The sequence below is a fragment of the Gasterosteus aculeatus genome, chromosome 13 (genome assembly GCF_964276395.1).
Source record: "Gasterosteus aculeatus chromosome 13, fGasAcu3.hap1.1, whole genome shotgun sequence".
Classification (NCBI taxonomy): Eukaryota; Metazoa; Chordata; class Actinopteri; order Perciformes; family Gasterosteidae; genus Gasterosteus; species Gasterosteus aculeatus.
Window position 1 is genome coordinate 12,128,304 of NC_135701.1, and position 16,100 is coordinate 12,144,403.

The 16,100-nt window shown below is 41.5% G+C and overlaps 2 long non-coding RNA genes across 2 annotated transcripts in view; one reads left to right on the forward strand and one right to left on the reverse strand.

Annotated features, from left to right (window-relative positions):
• The first annotated feature begins 447 nt into the window (after positions 1-447).
• On the forward strand, positions 448-1,117 carry LOC120830812 (uncharacterized). The gene is made up of 2 exons (XR_005713949.2): positions 448-576; positions 688-1,117. It is a non-coding gene; the product is annotated as an uncharacterized LOC120830812 (long non-coding RNA).
• Positions 1,118-9,327: 8,210 nt separating this feature from the next.
• Positions 9,328-16,100, reverse strand: part of LOC120831200 (uncharacterized) — a 33,163-nt gene continuing 26,390 nt past the window's right edge. The window contains exons 3-4 of the long non-coding RNA XR_005714028.2: positions 12,929-13,027; positions 9,328-9,664 (exon numbers count right to left, since the gene is read on the reverse strand). This is a non-coding gene — a long non-coding RNA (uncharacterized LOC120831200). The remainder of the gene's footprint in view (positions 9,665-12,928; positions 13,028-16,100) is intronic.

A 16,100-nucleotide genomic window follows, 5' to 3' on the forward strand; every position in this document is an offset into this window, starting at 1 on the left:
TGTTTTCATCTTCTACGTCTCACACTCAACAAATTAACAACGCAGCCTCGGGCAAAGAGTTACGCTTGGTGTCAAATTAGCTTACTGGCAGTTACCAGCCTGAAGTATACAAAAATCAATTACTTAATTCATTTTTAGGATGGGTGTCACCATGGCTGGTTTTGCGGTTGTTCTTTTAACTCGATATATATTTCTTGCTGTGAACTCTATCGTCTGTTCGAATCACAGGAAAACACTGCACAACGCAATGAAATCACTACGAAATATGAATGCAGATTCCTTTTCCCATATTCAATGAAAGGCTGATTTATATCAGAATAATGCTTGTGTGTAAATGTGTGTGTGCTCACTAAGCAACAGACACAGAGGAATAAAGGCAGAGCTACAGGGAGAGAGAGAAGCTCATTATAATCAGCCAATTATGCTGGCAGAATTAGAAGCGTCCTTATTCTGTCTTATGGCAGCCTGAGCGCGGAGACGTTTTTTAAAGCGACTGCAGACTAATCCATGGATATAACTGACTGTTCTGTGCAAATATGGAGCGTCTGTAGTTGTGTATGACTACAAGATTTGCAGGTAAAAAGCCTTTGATTTGGGCTTTTTGGAAAACCGGGACTCAAGCAAGGCTCCCCAGGTTCTGGGCTCTAATTTGCATTGATGAGGATTTTTTTTTCCTTTTCTCTCCAGCTTGAGGTTTTGGCTCAGCGGTGGTGAAAGACGAGAGCAGTTATACATGCCTACAACTCAGGACCATGGATGTACACAATCAGTGTTTTTCAAACAGTGGAATATTATTATGTTGCATGTATTCTTTAAGACATTGTATTCAATTTCATGTGGTATGGTATGTGCACTGCTGCTGTTTTTGATGTTGTTTGTGTATGTAGGTGTGTGTGTGTGTGTGTGTGTGTCATGTATGCTTTATTCCTAAAATTGAAAGCAATTTTTTTACAAATCAGTACACAAAAATATTTTTTTAATAAACTGAATATCAAAATAGGACGTGTTCAAGAAATATTGTCATTAAAATGAATGATTTTTTTTCATATGATCAAATGTATAAAAAAATACAATAATAGCTTCACCTGTTTATAAAAACACTTAAATCCCCCCAAAATGCGCTGTTGTTATTACTCCAGATTTGTCCAGAGTCCAGATTTGACAAATACGTCAGTGTGCACCACTGGCATGTCCACATTGACCTTAGGTCAAGGGTGTTTGAGCAGCATTTGACTCTTGACCTCTACTACATGTCTTATCAACTGGCCTGTTCATGTGTATTGATCATTTCTTTCTTAAGACAGACACTGAAACATATTGTTAGGTCAAACTTTTTGGTAAAATATTTTTAAACAGGCACGTACAAAGGTATCGAATGACAGATTTTTTCCCGATTCCTTTATAATTCAAAACAAACAATGCTCATTTTTCTTGCCTTCAATGACAACATATTGCATATACAAGGACATCCTGGTATGTCTGTCTGGAAAAAGCAGACCAAACACCCCACTTTACCCACTCATTTTCCACTTGTCAAAATTGTTGAATTGTGCATGGATTTTTGCAATGCTGATTGTCTGCCAGTGTGCGTGTGTGTATGTGTGTGTGTCTGTGTGTGTGTGTGTGTGTGTGTGGGGGGGGGGGTTAAGATGAAGTAGAATGACAACTCCCTGAAAGTTCTCAGGGAAGTGCTTGTGTCTGGCCATGGAGCAGGCAGCTGATTCGGGATAGGGTGTTAGCATAACAAAGGGCCTGAGCCTGTGAACTTGGGGCACCTTTCGACCCCGGCGCTGTGGGAATGAATAGTCTCTGGGCTTCCCCATAGAGGACCCCCATGGCTAGCCTGATCGTGGCTAAATTGTTAATCAGGGTAATTTAATATAGTTTTCAATATGCCTCATCTCTCATCGGGAAAGCATTCACCGGCTTCTTGCCTTCCCCCCCCCCCCCCCCCCCCCAAAAAAAAACGGGCCCCCCACTATTCAACCAGGCGAGACAGGCAGCTGCAGGTCTTCTAGCCTACTCAATTGAAATGTTCAGACATGAATAATACAAGCCGTGCCTCAGCCCTGTGCTTTCTATGTGCGTGTATATCTGTTTATATGTGTGTGCCATATATTTACTTTGACCTGTGCTCATAAAAAGAGGAAATGAGGCAGTGTCTTTAAGGTCCTACACGACAGGCAACCTCTTGCACTATTTCCCTCCAACCAGAGGACAAAAAGAGGTCACTACGGGCAGTAACTCTCGGTCATAGGACGGATGACGTCAGCTCTCCCGGTAGAAGCGTCCGGTAGCTGAGGTGAGTCATCGGACTCCTGGCCCTAGTTTTAGGCAGTGCGACTTGGAAATAACACACGCACACACACACACACACACTTAGAACCAAACAAGTACACAGGGCGTGCAGGTCCTGCCTCTACCATCTATAAATACATACTGTAATGGAGAATGACTCACACACTTCATGGGTCTGTGTTGGGAGGCAGAAGATGGAGTTGGGAGGACAAAGAGTCCGTAGGAACGACGGAAGAAGGCTACAGTGACCCTGTGTTGGTGTCATCGTTGTGTACATTTTAGCTGCAGGGTAAGCTCAACAATAATGTGGTGGCAGAGAAATGGAGGACAAAGAGAGGAAGTAGGGTTCTCACAAAACGTGTTAAAACACTTCTTATAGTCATTGATATGAAATGAAACGCCACTGTGGGGTGTGGCGACTCGTCGAGGTGATCGATATCATCTATTTGAATGAGACATCTATTTGCATAAAGTCTGACTTTGCTTTGCAAGAATGCTATAGATGAGAAAATGCAGATACACGCTTACAACCTTTTTATTTTCATTGTCATACGCTGATGCAGATATTTCATTATCTTAGCCGTAATTTTAATTTCCAAAGTAAAGTAAAATGCCTATTATTCTGTTATTAATCCAGTGATTAAATGAACATGTATGTCTCACAGAACATAATGAGATAAATATTGAAATACAAATTAGTCTTACTATTTATATTTATTTAGGAAAAGGAATTATTGAATCAGGAGTACTTGTTAAGTACTGAAGTACTACAAGTACTTGTTATACCTATTAATTATAATTATATATTAGAGCTACTATTTCTGGAGCGTCCCAATATGAGATGGTTGCTTGCTGTAGATAACATCATTTTGCATTTCCACATGCTGTGGCTGATTTATTTATGAACAGTGGACACCAAAAGCTAGTAAGTGCTGTCAGCTTCTTGCTTACTTAGTTAGTTGCTTAATTTTTAGTTCACATCCTTGTTCCTTGTCAGTTAATAGTTTTTGGCATGGAGACACAACAATATATTGATGCATGTAATTCAACCAGCATATTAGCATAACACCTTGCCATGAGCAGACACTGCAAGGATTCTCAGGCCAGCACAGCGGGTTCCCTTGTGGGCCGTTGAATAGATGTGGTCTCCTCTTGTGTCGCGTGTACTCTATCTAAGCCTGTGTGTTAATTTATGCTGTGTGACGAGACGATAATTCATGCCAGATATCACCCGACAGCATCCACCCAAAACCCCAAAATCCAGACATACGTCAATATGAACCAAGGACCCTAAGTCAACATAACATCAGGCTTATTTGTTGCATCACCCACAGTGAAACAAATTAGTTAAATAAAATACATAAAAAAATAAAAACAAACCACAGCATCAATGTGACTAAAGATTGCGTCATTCTCCATCACCACTCATTGTTAGAAATGTCCATTACTGTTTGCACAACAAATTTGCTTGCATTTGCTACGTGGTTATTTTTGTTGGCTACTATCTGTTAATATCAGTAATAATATCAAATTATTATCCATAAAATACAGCCTTTATTAAAATAAATGTACTCTAAAAGTCAGTAAGTCAGTAGCTGCTCTGTGGATGCCTTTACTCTAAATTCCAAAGTTTGCATGTCATAGTATTTATTTTGCAGCTAGTAAGACAGGAAATCAAATTTATCAATATGGAAACAAAGGTATTATAGGCCCCTTGGGGGGACGGGGTCTAACTGGGGTCAGGACTACGGTGACTTGTCTAGACGCCTGCTATTGTGGTTGCAGGGTTTCAGCCCCTGTCTCACCCTTTCAATGGGAGAACTTGACCTGTGTCTAGCTGCCGTGGGATTCACAGAGGAGGAGAAAAGCAGAGATGGACTGACGAGACACTGGGAAACCAGTGAGAGAAGTTTTGAGCAATTAAGTAGTGAGACTGAACATTTTGGGGGAATCAAATTAAAAATATATATTTTGACTGTTACACTTTAAAGTTGCTTCAATTCACAACCTTGGATTTACTCAAAATTGTCGCCGGTTAACTTCAGGCCTTCCTTTAAGTCTGAACAATTTTCTAGTTACCCTGTATGGTCTTTGTATGGTCTCTGCACGCCAAACAGAATAATACAGGAAACGTCTTTTCATAAAAGCAGTTAGAACATGACAATGACAATACGAATACGCAATACAACCATTACTGTAAAATGCCAAATTCAAATCATTCCCTCCTGCTCTATTAGCTCCTGACTTGGTGTGTGTGCAGCGTGCAGGGGGAGGCTGCGGGGCATGGTATAATTGAAAGGCAGAAGAAGAACACTGCTTGTTTAAACCAAGGCAGTGAGGGCATGATGGGAAAACAAAGCCGGAGCCCCAGGAGTGCGTGACACAACATCACTAATGGCAAAGCAGAGAGGAATACTCCTCTGTTTAGTTACCCGTAGTTATTCTGCAAACCAGCAGGTTGGATACTAAACAATTGGCAGAAATGTACAAATTCAAGTGTAAAGTTTGCACAGCTACACTATGTTGGTTCACCAGGAGCTGACAAGAATCCTGTGCGCTGTTTTTTTCTCAATTTTTTTAAGGAAAAACATTCATCATCATCATCTGTGTCTTAACTTAATGCGTATCTTGTAGCCATAATGGCTTAATAAATGTTGATGTAAATTCAATTCCATATTCTCACAATATTTCAGGCTGCCACCAATACACAATGTTGGAAGGAGCCCTTATAGATTGATTAATACTGCACATATCACTGCCTTCTATGTACAGCACCTACAGTATATGATATAAATACACATAGTTGTGGACAGCGAGTGGGAGGTGGGGGGGGAAATTGAAGAGAGGAAGCAAAAAAGCTATTCTGTTTAAACAATATAAAAAACCTGAAATGTTCCCTGAGACCCTTCCATTCCTCAGAGCTGCTGCTTATTTTCTTCCTATGGATGAGTTTGACATGGGCTCTATCTCAGCAGTACAAGCTACAGCAGCTGTTAATTCCCACAAATCACCAGGCATGTCTTTCTCTTATTGACCCACATCAGGAATCCCCACCCACAACCTGCAAGACGGCGGCTCATTTTAGCCAGCAATAAATATCAATATTACATATCAATAAAGCCTTCTGAGAGGTGGGGAGGTATAAGGAGAGAGGAAAAGGGGTCAGATTGAAACGGGGGGGGGACGATGGATGTGGGGAATGAGAGAGAGCAGAGGAGAATGGGGGAGGCAAAGAGAGAGAGAGAGAGTGAGAGAGAAAAAAAGAAAAGTAAGAAGAAAGATAGAAGAAGAAAGTGGTGGCTGCTCGTCTGTTTTGGCCCTGTGGTCTCGTGCCTCCTGGGATGGCCGAAGACTCTGTCAAGATTCTACACTTCAAAATCAATCTCGTTCGGTTTGGCACAAAAGGAAAGACACACACACGTCAGCACTCGCACACACAAACAAATGTTCATTTCAGCTTCAACTTAGCAGCCTCGGCGCGCCATGGCAACGTGCGATGTGGGGCTGCTGCGGGGAGAGAGTCCGTCACTAACTTTCCCTGGCGGAGGGGGCAGAGACCTGAGGGGGTTATTCATGCAGGTTCTTAGGGTTGCATGCAAGGATTGTGCAAAGAACTTAACTAATTAGAGAAATACACGTATTACAATAAAACAGCAAGATCCCCACATTCCCCACATAGATAAACCGTTGGCTAAAAGAAATGAAAATAGTTAAATGAATGCTATTTGTCTGTTTGGATACAATATCCACTTATATAGTATACAGTGCAGTGACATTCAGGACTGGTTACATTTGACTCCATTCAAAAGAAATGACCACACATTTTGTTGTTTTTATTTTAGAGCTTGTGTGTTGTAATACCTTCGAATTGTGGTGATTATTTCTCAATAAAGCTCTGAAGCCGAAGTGGGAGAGCCATTGCACACAGGTTTGCAACCAAAGCACAATAATACAGAAGTGCACCTGTACCTTAATGGAATTTACAGGGCAAATACATTCAATGGCAACACAATATTATCAAAGACGCAAATTTACCTGGATCAGGTACAGGATTGAATATAAAAGAACCCCACAGACCAAATACAGAACCTGATCTGCAGTTTACCTAATGCTTGACAAAACATTACAACAACTTTCTCTGATGAGTGGGGAGAGGTGATGGTTAAAACAACCATTTTTGTTTTGTAGTGACCCGTTTGTCACTATGTAACCCAAAATATGATGCACTATTTCAACATCTAGTGCACACTAGCGGGTCGATCTCTGACGCTGTGCGGCTAGTGGCCTTGCTGGCTGCTATCGGTGCCTAGCCGCCGAGCTACAAGAGGTGATTTGCAGAATTGGATATTTAAGTTGTTGTATCTCATACGATAGAAAAGTAAGTGAAACACATTTTATTTCTGACTTTTTTCTTTTGAAAACTTTTAATTTTACAGTAAACCCAGTTAACCCCAACAACCTTGAATAATCCAATGAAAAGCCCAATTCCTGCAGGAGATTTCAGTTGTGCTGTCAAACAAGCTGGTTTATTAAAATCTGCACTTTATAACACATTTGATAGAGCTTGAACACTATGCAGCCTGCAGCTTCATTGGGTTACAGATCTTCTTTAACCAGAGATTTTAAAGACACACCAAAGGTTCAGTAAGACCTAATTTCTCTCGCTGGGAAGTTTCCAGACTTGGAGCTCTGTATCTTTTCGTCTGTTGGGATCATGGGGCAGATAGTACTTGTGAATCTTCTCCCAAACAAAATAAGATAACACAAAGTGTGCTGTCTGTAGATAAAAGAGAAATAGTGTGCCGTCTAGTGGAAAAATAATAGAAAGGAGACAAAGAAAGAAGCAAAAATGTTCTATTGTATAATAGAGTTTAGAAGTTTTATTCTTTACTTTTCTTTAACAGCAGCTTCAAGGTCATGTTCCATGGCCAAAAATCACCTTCAACGAAAACAACCTTTTTTTTTTAATTAAACATCTAAACTTTAATAGTAGAATTTGTGCATGCATTCTTACCGCCTTCAGGGTATCAATGGTGAGTAAGTGTCGTCTGAAGTCTTAATGTTTTCCCAAATGCTTTCGGCTTAATCCAATTGTACTGAAAGATGTATCTAGATGTAGTGTTTAAGCAAGTGACCTATTCATATATATATATATAAAAGTGTTGTATTCATCCAGATACAGAACTGTAATATTGTGAGTCCGCTATTTCTGTCAATCTACAGTAATGTGGGCATTTGAGCATTTGGGAGGGGTTATTTCACAGCACTACTGTGCAACTTTGTTAATGGGTGGATATCGTATAGAAACATTCAGACTGCATTTGGTTTTTGAATACTGATACCTTCTTAAAAAAACTTCATCTACGCACATTTTGAATTTGTATACTTTGTCCAGGCCTTCAGACCCACTTAGTGACAAACCATACTGTACTGCACTGACACATGTTTCTCCACAAGCAGCTGCTTGTATTCTGTGAATACAATTATACAATTACGCATAAACACACATCTTTGCCTTTTTTTTGGAAAATAATGGGTATTTCTAAAGGCCGTCTTGCAGAGGGTGGGGATGAATAGTCTAACTTGAATAGATAAAGGCTTGATCAGCTATTTCATTGTAAGGCTAATCGTCTCAGCACTTTTGAACCATTTTCTGTCAGCAGCAGAAAATGCTGGATATCTTCAAAAGGGTTTTGTGCTGCATCCTTCAAGTTGACACCAAGACATGTTGGAGTTATTTTTGTACTCCCGAGACACTTTAGGTTGACGCTTCCCTTTTCCTTTTGCTAGTTACCTGTAGATGTGACACTGCTGGCTTCAGGGCATCCTTTGCCTCATGACAAAAGCCACCAGCAGGAGATGCAAACATCAGTGGACCATCTTGGAATACACACCATCTCACCTGCCACGCTGTAACAATCACATGGACAACTTGGTGCAAACACGGTGGGTAGAAATGAACACAGGACCCAGCCGTCAGGCTCAAATTCACGTCCAACACGACCATTGACGTGTGTGCGCTTCTGGAGTCTAGAGTGTGTGTACGTTTGTGTGTCGGTCTCTCTGTGGGGGGAGGGGAGACAGAGGTGGAGGCGATCTTTCATCTCTTGCTGTGATCAGATATTCTACATGATATGATATGATGATACAGACCTAATTATGGGATGGGCTTGTGTGAAAAATGTGATGACAGGGCAAGCGGAAGAGTAGACTGTGATCTGACATCTGAGAGGGAGAGAAAGACAAGGGAGGGAGCGAGAGAGAATGGGTGAGGGCGGGAGAAGACCAGGGTGGCAGACAGGACCGAAGACAGCTGTAGGAAAGGAGGGAAGAGTGATGCTGGTAAAGGAAATACAGATCGAGTTAGCGTGAGAAAAATAGGGAGAATGAATGTTAAAGAGGAAGAGACAGAAAACAAATGCGATTAGGGAAAAGGGAAAATGAAGAGGTCAAAAAAGATGAGTCTAATGAAAGATAGAAAAGGGAGACAAATGAGGCTGCTGTCCCAAAGGATCCTACTTTTTATTCGTCTTACAGTTTACATTTTTTTAAGGAAAACTTTGCCATGAATACTACACAGAAATTGTCCTACTTTTCTTTGATCAAACTTAAACCTGACAGAGAGGAAATGGCAACACAATGAGGTGCAGAGAATATGCATCCAATCATTGCAGTTTTTTAATTGTTCCATGTTATGCACACACAGGCACATTTTATTTGTTAGTCAGAGGACGTGCACAAAATATAAAAAGGAGCTGATTATGAACAGGAAGGCTTCTTGGAAACTGTCTGAACCTGTTTCCCCTGTTTCCTCACGTTTCATTAATCTGTCAGGATAAACTACAACCATGTCATGCGTATGATGTCGATCGGGACGCATTGTGCTTTGATCACCCTTCCAGCTTTTATCAGCACGCGTGCTCTTTTCATAGCCAAATAGGACCCAATTAGGTCAAGCACATTGTTTTTTACTTGGAGTGCACACCCACTACACAGAAAGGAGAGAAATAACTCACACTAAAACATCAGTTAAAAGAAGAAAAGGCTTTTATTAAGCTGCCAAAAATATATACTTTTTAGACTCAAATAATTACATGAAAAGAAAATGGGTTTGAACGTGAGAAATATTTTTATTCTAAGTATTCTCCCATTTAGAATAACAAAATATAAAACACAATTGGTTGTTACAGTTAGTGCATGGTCACAGGATTAGTCTGTTTGACCAGTAGTGCAGGAGTATGCAACCAATTGACAGAAAAACAGCAATGGAAAGTACAGTGCAGGTTCAAGGGTTGCAGAGTAATGTTAAGTGTCTTGATGCTCCTATTCCGATGAAAACTCTTGTTGATCAGGATGACTTGTTTACCTAACGAGAGAAAGAGAGACAATAATGAAAAAACTGTAAAGACATTTCATGATGAGCTTTGTTAACATTTCCTTTTTATTACATATTATCACATCAAAGGTCCATGAGGTAACGTTGGGGAAACTTGACCACATACTGTGTAACACAACAACTTCTACAGCAACTTCTCTTGTAGAAACAACAAGTGAAACTAAATCCTTTTTCCCAGCCAGAGGAGATCTTACAACTACCTGTTGGCGGCATGTTTTCTGTGACAGAAACACATAACTTATGTGTGTAAAATCTGCCTTCACTGTGGGACGGCACACTTGTCGTGTTTTATCACATCTTAAAGCAAGATCCTTGACTGAAAGGAGTTCAGTGAGCTGTGAGTTCCCGGTGTGTACTTGACGCTGACAAAGGCCTCAACAATAGTCGCTGACATTAGTCCCCCTCGTATCACGCTGCACTTTCCTCCCATTGTTCGCGCTGCACTTCTCACATGTATTGTCTTACGTGATATCCTTAGAACCTGATAAGACGCACGGTGAAAGTTTTTTGTAGCTGAGGACACAGGCCTGGGAGTGTCTCAGGGTTACAGCTGCTTATTATTCTCGCGTAGAGACTGGGAGCCTGTAGGGTCTGGGGAACGCCTTATCGGATCCCCTTTACACCCGGCCTAACCTGGGTTACCTGCACATCAAGCCCTTTCTCCATTACTCCTGCCATACCTGACACTCCTTCCCCCAGAAAGGCATTATCGTATTGCATTTCTCGGAAACTATAAAGCTTGTTGACAAGCATGAAAGGTATTCCGGGGTCCGACATGAATGTGTAGGCTGCACAGAACAGCTGTTGTCATTTAAGACAGCAAGGATGTCCGACTGCCTCAGTAAAATATTCAATAGGGTTGTTATATTCACAACACAGCAAAATAAAACCAACAACATACTTTAGGATCCAGGATTTATTCTAAATTAATTTGCTGATTTATCCGGTCGGACAGTTGAAATCTCTGCAAAGTTGCTATAAGTCAGCAACTCCCCTCAGTGTTTTCCACAGATTAAAAAAAAATACAAAGGTACTTTTTTTTTGGCCACATTGTCTCCTTCAAAAAAATTCTCTGATGTTTGGCTGCCAGTATAAAACATTACAGGGTTGGCAGGGGGTCCCTGGGACATCAACACCCAACTCAACCCAAGTGCAAAAGATGAAGGAGGTGGATTCAGACAAGCCAAGCAAACCACCCTGCCTGCACACAGCACCTCAAGGGCACACGCTGCCTTCTTGGCCTGCCTGCCTATCTGTGGCAGCTGATCCTCGTCAAAGCTGCATGTGCGTCTCTTGGCATCCTCCTCATCTTCTCTGCTGATACAGCAGTTGTGCAAAGCATGGGGCTGTGCATATATTGTGTGTGTGTGTTTCACGGCTTTGCTGATAATTCTCAGTGCCTTTTATTCTTGGGTTTCATCAAACAAAGCATTTGCTTGTTGAACAGGATAATTAGAGTTAAACTTGTTTTTAAGTTGAATTAAAAAATTAAAAATAGCGGCAACAATGCTGCACAAAACCAGTGCAAAAAATACTACACAAAAACATCAGCTGCAGATGTATTTTCTTCTATATTACATGTAAAATAATTATTTTGCCTCTCAGGCGCTTTACATTTTTCTTTAACTCAAAAATGGACCGGTATGCAAGTCTTCTGTCTTAGCCGACCTTTCAAAACAGGATAATGGGTGTGAAGAAAAAATATAGTCGCCTCTTACAACTTGGGGCGGTTCTTCTATTGAAAAAATCGACTGCCGAGGTAGACGTGTTGAGATATTTCTAGATGTTGCTTTATAGCAGGCCCACAGGGCACTGGAATATGTTTTTCTTATAAGGTTAACTGCTCTCCTTTTGATTGCCAAATGGACCCAATTTGACTGATCCGAAGTGGTTGTTGTTGTTTGGTGGTTGAAATGTTTTGATCATCAATTTTTGTATTGCTCCGCACAATCTGTGTTTTGTAGGGGCATTGTTCTGGCGCTTTTGCAGTGAGACTGGTGAAGATTAATGGATATGTATTTGCCACTCAAAGAACAATAGCAACAAATGAAAATAAGAATACTACTTAAATCTAATCATTTTCAAGACATGATGCAATTGTAAAAATATATTTTGTCATTCAAATCGCACCGCATTGGTGAATTTGAGTAGGCCCCGGTTTTCCCAGACCAGATCTACAAACATGGATAGTTGTCATGCAACCTCCGATAAAAATAGAGGATTTGATGTCAAGGTGTCCCCTGGAAAATTGACAAGTGGTGCCTTGTGGTGCGCAAGTCTGATAACAGGGTGGAATAGTTGAATGTCTTGCACTTCTTCTGCTAACTACTCCCAGTGGACTCTAGTCAGATGCTTCCACTCTCCATGAGGAGGGGACTGCTGCTGCTGCTGCCGATCTGCAGAGAGTACGACTAAACCAAAGTATCACAACTGGCACCAAGAGGCAGGTGACACAGACTCAGTTGAGGAGAAACCTGATTAATACACATACATGTGTAAACACGTGTAGGACTACTTGCATTATATAATCTAGGACTGGGGTGACTTTGGACACAAAGGTATGCAAACAAACAGACTTGGTGCACAAAAACAGTCAAAGATAAATATACGGACGTTAATACGAAAAATGCCCGCTTGCAGTGATGACTGACACAGACACAAACACAAACACATCCCTCCACCATCATTTCTGTCCCTCCCCTACTCGCTCTTTATATCTCCGCCCATGCTTCTGAACCTTCGGGAGACATATTCTTTTTCATCTGTCAGTATGGATGGAAACAGACATGTTCCAAACACACAACAATATCCTCACCAGCACCAAAAAGGTTCTGTTTTGTATGCTTGAAACACTGCATTACCCCCTAAGTGTCTAGCAACCCTGGTATAGTAAATAATGGATGCTACTCTTCCTTCAGAAACAACCCTCTTTCACTTCAGGGACCAGTCATGGTTTACCTGCATAAATGCCCTTTCTGTGTCTTTGGAGAAATGGATAGCACTAAAAGATGTGGGTCAGACAATTTCATTAGCTGAGAATGTCTCCCTGTGTCTCCTTCCATCCTTCATCATTTGTCAGAGGCAATGTCACTCAAATATACAAACCCGTTCATAGAGAATTCACTGAGAAAAAGGAGGCAAAGACCGCTGATCCATAGCGCAGGAATCATAAAATATAGCCCGTATAACAAGATGGCAGATATTTTGACGCTTGAAAGGAGAGAGCGCAGTCACCTTTGAGCTCAGCTGAATATCCTTGACGTCTTCAGCCTGAAGAATCCAAACATTGTGCCATTTATTTCTGAGTCACAATCCACGAGATCTCCATCGCACCTGGAAAGACACGATAGGCGTAATGATTAGTACGTACATATACATTGAGATAAGCTCACATACATGCAAGGTGTCATTTCATTTCACAGACCCTGCCAAGAAGCAGACTTTGGACAATAAGAGTCCAGGATGACTTGCTTTTGGTTCTTGACCTACTTGTTTCCCTTTACTTTGTACAGTTAGCTCAAAACCCTGAGTAAGAATGAAAAGGATTACTTTGTGCCACCATGTAACTCTCACTGGTCTCCATCCCCCATTATTTCTGAGGTTACATCGAAAGAGTTTCAGCTATTGTGAATTATTCACTTGATTCACCATTCCGGCCTTTAACCCCTCAGCAAATGCACAGGAAGTCAGGGTTAAAAATACACTCCCCGAGGATCTGAGTCTGAGTCTACATGCATGTGTATGTGAGCGTGTGGGCAGAGACACTATATAACCCGTGACATATAAAGCATCTTATATCACATCTTGTAGAGACACACAGGATCTCATCAGATATCCATTTTGTGAGTACTGTCTGAGTGAGGATCCAGGCCGTCCCAGATGGGATTATTATAACACAGCTTGATCTATGCCAGAGCTACTGTGTGTGTGAAATAGTTTGTGTCAGTGTGTACGCATGTTAGTTATAGATTCAGTGAATCCTGACCTGTGCTTGAAGTATACAACACATAGTACATGAATGAAGCTGCTGTACAAGAAGGTGGTTTTCTTATCAACCGTATGCATACTGGTTCTGACACAGCTGTCGAGAAAAGCAGCAGCTTTCCTGTCTGAGTGAATATTAATGTTACCGAGATATGTGGTACTTAATGGACCCCCCAGCCAACCTCCCAAGGACACACACACACACACACTCACACACACACACACACACACACACACACACACACACACACACACACACACACACACACACACACACACACTAACTCTACCAGGCCATGTTGCCGTGGTATGTCCCTGGCATGCAGCAGTGTTGTCATGGATACCCCCAGACACATCCGCCATCCCGTAAGCGGGGGGGATGCTGAGCGCTTCAGAGGGGCTGGCGCCGAGCCCCCCCCTCTTTCCCCCTAACCCTCAACCCCCTTTTCTCTATCCCCTTCCCCCTAAACTGAATCCCTGTATCTTATTTTCCCCGAAAAACTAGCTCAGCCTAGAAAAAAGCTTTCTTCTTGTCAGCTGGGTAGGCCTGGAAGAGCACAGCTGCTATCTCGTCCCAATGTTGGGGCATCCATTGCTCTTAACGGGAGTGGGCTTTAATGTAACTATGGAGGAGCAATAACAAGAATGAGCACTTGCTTTGCATGCACAGGTTTGGATCTTGTTTGAGAAATCCTATGATATGTGTTAAACTGGGAAAAAGAATGGCATTCGTGTGTGTATGGATTTGTGTGTTAGCCCTGAGGGCCATGGTTAAGCGTGCAGTTTATCCTGATCCTTTTCATTAGCCATTATCAATAATTCAACATTGCAGTTGCTTTAATGATTTAATGTGGGCAAACCCTCAATTCGCACACATCCACACTGACATGCACGGACACTCTCCTTAGTAGCAGTTACCCTCTTGGCCTCCACCAAACGATGAATATTGTGGTGCAAACATGCACATAACACAGTCTAACCGAAGCCTTTAAAAATAGCTATCAATCAGATTTGTTTTTTCCCAACCAGGCATATGATCTCCTTATTTAGAGAATAAATGGTTTATTATTTCCCTATAAAATTCAGTTTTACTATACAAGTTATATTTGCAATAAAAAAGTACATCCATCTTCTACTCTGAGATGAGGAAATAAAAGGGTTAATCTTTTATGATGCCTCCCCTCACAACCGCGCTTCTTTCGCCCTCCCTTTCTCAAATATGGCCGCGCAATGTCTGCACATGTGCTGCAAAAAAGGATCTACTTTGATTGAAAGGCTAGTTTGAAGTGTCTATTATTTCATACAGATACAGATACAGGTACAGATTCTCTTGTCTGAAATGAGTTTGGGGCACAGAATGGTGAGTGTGTGTGTGTCTCCCTCCAAAAACATACAGTGCCATTCCATCCCCCCCTTAAACTCTCCATCTATGGGGAGGAACGCTGACCTACAAAACAGCCAGCGTAGCGGGACGAGGATATATGCATGCACATGATCTCCCCTCAACGCCAAACAGATCATAAATTCAGAGTACAATAGCTTAAGACATTAACAAAGCGAAGTAAGCACCAAAAAACATCACACAACGATACAGCAGGTTGGTTCTATGTTCTGATGTAAATCACGGGGTGATATTGGGCCAACATGAACGCCACAAGATGTTTTCACGAATTCCATCCATCAGATAACGAATGTTATCCTAAATTATCTAAAAATTAAACTAAATCTAAATTATCCCTCCTACTTTTGTCATTTAAACTCTTTCCTGTATCTTTCTCTTCTGCTGTTGCCATACCAGAGTGAGTAATATAATCCCAGTGTCTGTGTCGAGAGAGAGGAACAATAAGATCATGTTTAAAGAAAAAGGGAGAGAGCGACAGACCGTGTCTAAAAGCATATGTTTTTGTGTAAATACAGTTTGTGAATGAGGGCACGCTCCTCTTATGGTAATTAAAGCTTCAGACTCAAATCTGAATCTGGGGTTGGATTTAGACTGACAAATATGGACACAGCGATGAAGAAAAAGGAGAAGAAAAAAAGAAAAAAGAAGCAGACAGACAGCAGAGTCTACAAATAGAGTCCGTTGTCTGAACCTCTCAACTGATGTGATGGTTAAAAAAAAGGGCTTTTCAGGCCGAAAACAGGATCAAACAACCTGCTGTGGAGTCCGGTTACACTCTCACAATGGCTTACATTCACTCTCAGCCCCAACACACAAGCTTTTACCTCAAAGGGTGCAGAGGGAGAGAGTGGTAAGACGGGTGTGTACGTACAGGTATGGAGGGGGCCACAGCGTTATCTTAGACGATAATGGTGTTCAACAGATTAAACGGATAGCCTAACATGTTTGTTTCCAACTGTCGGCTTCTGCAGCTCAACTGAGATCCGTGGTCAAGCCTGCAGGCCCTTTGAATCTCAATGA